Source organism: Crocuta crocuta, unplaced genomic scaffold (genome assembly GCF_008692635.1).
Source record: "Crocuta crocuta isolate KB4526 unplaced genomic scaffold, BGI_CrCroc_1.0 scaffold395, whole genome shotgun sequence".
NCBI lineage: Eukaryota > Metazoa > Chordata > Mammalia > Carnivora > Hyaenidae > Crocuta > Crocuta crocuta.
The window spans coordinates 2,760,736-2,765,201 of record NW_027532601.1 but is presented as its reverse complement, the minus strand read 5'-3'; the positions used below and the strand labels follow the sequence as shown (position 1 = coordinate 2,765,201).

The window sequence follows — 4,466 nt, the reverse complement described above, 5'->3', positions numbered from 1 at the left end:
TATTCCACTGTATACCACATTTTATTTATCCATTCATCAATTGGAAAACATTGAGTCATTCCTACCTTTTAGTTATTATAAATAAAGCTGCTATCATCATTTGTCTAAATGTTTTCATAAGGGCACATGTTTTCATTTCTCTTTCATTTCATTAGATTTCATTTCATCTTTTTTGCACACATAGCTAGGAGTAGAACTGTTAGATCACATGGTAACTCTAGTTTAACCTTTTCATGCATTGCCAGTTTGCTCTCCAAAGCAGCTGTACCATATTACATTCACACTAGCAATGTATGAGGGTTCCAACTTCTCTGTATCCCGGCCAATACATTATTATCTATCTTTCTGATTGAAGCCATCTTACTGGGTACAAAGTATAGTCTTGTTTCTTGTGCGTTTCTCTGAGATGTAGTGGTGCTAAGCCTCTGTTCATGTAGGGGTTTTCCCCCCATTTGTATATCTTTAAAGAAATATTTGTCTAGATCTTTTGCCCATTTTCTTAATTGGATTATCTTTTGTTATTGAGTTGTAACATTTTTAAAGTGTATTTTCCCTGTTGGGAGCGCAGCTGAGCTGGGAGCAACAGCATAGCCGCCAGGTGTCAAAGTAGCTATTTAAAGCAACAGGCCAAAAATGAAAGAGTTAAGCCTTTAATTACTTACTGAGATGATATAAGCAAGAGACTAAAATCAGAGAAAGTGCCGTCTCTCCCTTTCGATTTTTCCCCATGGAATGATGCCCCCGTTGACAGTCAGGTAGATCAGCAGAGATGTAGTATTTTCTTATGGTTGAGGAAGCCCTAACAAAACGTTGGCAGTCTTGGGGACTGTGGGGCTGAAGAAAGGGAGGGGGGAAAGAGGAGGAGTGTAAAAATACAGGGTGCTGGGTTGGAGGAGGGAAAAGTGTCTTAAAGTCGTCCTTCTGTCCCCTGTATAAAAAATAGCAGAGGTACTTGGGAAAATCTGTTCAAGGCCTCAAATAAAGTGGGCTAGGAATGAAAGCACTGGGGTTAAGAATGTAAATATGCAAAAAGCATGATCTTGACCATCAGAGTGGCTTGAGTCCTTGAGTACAACTGCTGTCAGAAATTGCAATACACAGGACATGCACCAAGTCTGGTGCATGGAGTGCACCTTACCCCAAGGCCTACTGGATAACATTGCCCATGTTCAGACCTGAAAAACCACAAGATGATTTTTAACCAGGAGTCAGACTCCTTTCTAGTACAAGTCCCTTATCCGACACATGATTTGGAGAATTTTTCTTTCATTATCCACCTTGTCTTTTCACCTTCTTGATAGTTTGGGAAGTTTTTCTTGTTCTGTCTTTAATCTCACCGCCTCTTTCCTCAGCTATATCCAGTCCACTGATGAGCCTACGAAAAGCATTCTGGTTTTGATTTCTAGCATTTCCTCTTGATTCTTAGAGTTTCCATCTCTCTGCCTGCATTACTCATTTGTTCTTACAGCCTGTCCACTTTTTCCATTAGAGTCTTTAGTATGTTAATCATATTTATTTTAAATTCCCAGTATGATAATTCCAACATCTCTGTCATGTCTGAATCTAATTCTGATACTTTCTTTGTTCCTTCAGACTGCTTTTTCTTGCTGTGTAGCACTCCTTCTTTCTGTTGAAAGCCTGACATTATGTATTGGAGAACAGGAAGTAAACTAAATAATCCTTTAGTATAAAGTTTGTGTTAATCTGGGTAGCAGGTAGCTGTGCCAGAGGCTTGAAATGCATCTAATGTTCTCATTTTTGTTTCCCCTGTTGAGGTTGGACTTTCCTAAGTACTACTTCTCAGAGAGAGTCTGTGTCTTGTAAAACTAACAATCACATTCCATTGTTATTCTCCTGGAACCCTGTTGGTGTAGTAGTAATCTAGGGTTGGAGGCGAAAAACCATTCCATAATCTTATGACTACATCTTTCTTTTAGTAATCCTGGGTCTTGAGCTGTGCTCTTCACAAGTGGTTTTGGGGGGAGTCCTCTCTAACTTTCACTCCAAGAATTATTAATCAAAATTGCCAAAGTAGATTTATACAGCTACAGATCAGTAGCAAAAAAAGAGGGAAATGAAATGGTCGAGACACTTTAAAATGTTCGAAAGGAGTCTATATTTGCTAAAAATTTATAGTTAAACTATGGTTACACAACAGATTTTCCATCCTTCATTTTCTCAGTAAACTCTTCCTCATATTTGCCTTTCTCTTTTCCAACTTGTCAAGATTTGGCTTTGTGCTCAAGAATTTTTTTCCTGATCTTTGTTCAGTGTTAGCCTGGTGATAATCACCCTGCTTGAGTGAATGCCCACGTGAATAGTTATGGCACTAGCTTTCCCCCACTTGATGTAGATGATACATTCCTTTATCTACCTCTGCACCTGGACTGCCTTGCCAATTGGCTGATCTTTGTGGTGTCCATGAATGGCCCAGACCTCATCGTGCTTGTGAACAGACAGGGAGAGGGCATTGTCCCTCTGAGGCAGCTCTTTGGAGAGATGGCAGACATGACTTTTCTGGGCACATGCAAGGGGGCACTAAGGTGGTGGTTGCATTTTTTGCTGCAGTCATAGGTCACAAAAGGATTGAACCTCATGATGAGCTGGCACCAGGTGGGCTCAAAAGTACATACATTCAACTGTGTTTCTGAGATTTTCTCACCCCCTTAGGTGAATCATGGAAGCTACAGGGTGGTGAAGCCAGAGATATGTCCTTATGGCAGGTGGGATAAGGCCTGGCATTTATTTTCCCCTACAGAGTAGGCCCTTGCTGTGGAGAATGCCTTAGGCATATTACTACATTGTTACTCTTCTTTTCCTGCCAGAGCCAGGAGGGGATTGTTCTCACCATTTCACCATGAGAACATAGTGGGTTTGCTGGAAGTAAAGCCCAGGAGAGTGTGGGGCACCATAGGACTGTGGCTACCAAGAATGTCTTTCGCATAGGAGAATCCAACCCAGTCTCCAGAAATGTATCAAAATGACCACTTAAGGATCTCTAAGAGTTTATAGTTCTAGTAGCTTCTGTTCTTCAGGTAATCAGATCTCAGCTGTGACTCTCTGGCAAAACCAGTTGATTTTTAGTTCATTCAATTTTTTTCTTGTTATAAAGATGGGAGCATTGACTTCCAAATTCTCTACATGTCAGAGATACTGGAAAACATATCTTAGAGCGAGGACTACTAGAATGTCACTCTTACCCTCTCTTTCCAGGGTGGATGCATCATCCTGTTTAAAAAATCATTTCCTCTCAGTTAGGAGGGTTCTTTTTTTCTCTCAAAGAAAGGAATAACTGTGTTAATGCATACAAACATCTTAGAGCAGTGCCTGGCACAAAATAATACTTAATAAATATTGGCTATTATGAAATCTCCCAAAAATGCATCTATTTCTCTATTGGTGTGAGAGTGTGGGTATGTTTTTAAGACAATGTATCCGTTGTCCATTTGGAATTTAGAGACGAGGCTCAGATTGGCATCAGAACTGATAGAAATCAGCAAGCAGCTTCAAGTCATGAGGCTAGGCTATAGCAAAGGGTTTTCTAATTTAGAGACACGCCTTTGTCCCTGAAGATGCAGGGCAGAAATCCAACAGCTTTGTTTTATTTTGTTGAAATCATTGTGTGTTTGAAGAATTGTCCTCATATATAGTTTATGGATTCTGGAAGACTTCCTACAAAAGCAAGACTCTTTGATCTATAAGTGTTTGCTTTTCTTCTCAAACACACACACACACACACACACACACACACACACACACACCAAAACAAAACAAAAAAACCCCAAACCCAACAACAACAACAGAAAACTACCACTAGCAACAAATAAAGCCAATACAAAACTCTAAAAAGTTTTTGAGGAGCTTTGAAGACCTGTCCTTCTCCTTGGAAAGAATCTCATGTTATGATATATGCAGCTGCATTGCCATGATTGAGAATGTGATCCAAGTTCTTCAACAGAAATGGAGATGTTCACGTAAAGCAGGTTGGGAAAGATTCTCTTCTGAGCTGATTGTTTAATTCCATATTGACTTTTTTCTCCATGCCAAGATTGGCCAACAGTCACATATTGAAGTTAAAAAAAAAAAGTTTGTCTCAAGAGTACTCAATCTTCATTTTACTCTTTTCACTAGTTTCATTCTACCTTCAAGTCTATCAAATTTCAGTATCTTCAGTGGTAAATATCAATAAGTGCCCATACATTGCATGCTAAATATGTGGGAAATTATAAGAAATATCATACATGGTTCTGGCCTCCTACAGATTCAGTCTTTTTGCAACTTTGACTAGTTCTACCTTCCTTGAATCTTATCCTGTATTTTCTCTTTAATTTATTCACTAAAGTACAGACTTGTGGAGGATGTAGAATTCATGTGACCTCATTCATTTTACATTTTGTGGCAAAGGTAATGCTATATACACATCCATCATTTCAGCTTAACTTATGTCTAAAGAATTCACCTTATTC

General features: G+C 39.2%; 1 pseudogene; it reads right to left on the bottom strand.

The window, feature by feature from the left end:
- Positions 1-2,147: 2,147 nt before the first annotated feature.
- LOC144244788 (ribosomal protein uL24-like pseudogene) lies at positions 2,148-2,597 on the bottom strand (annotated as a pseudogene).
- Positions 2,598-4,466: the final 1,869 nt, after the last annotated feature.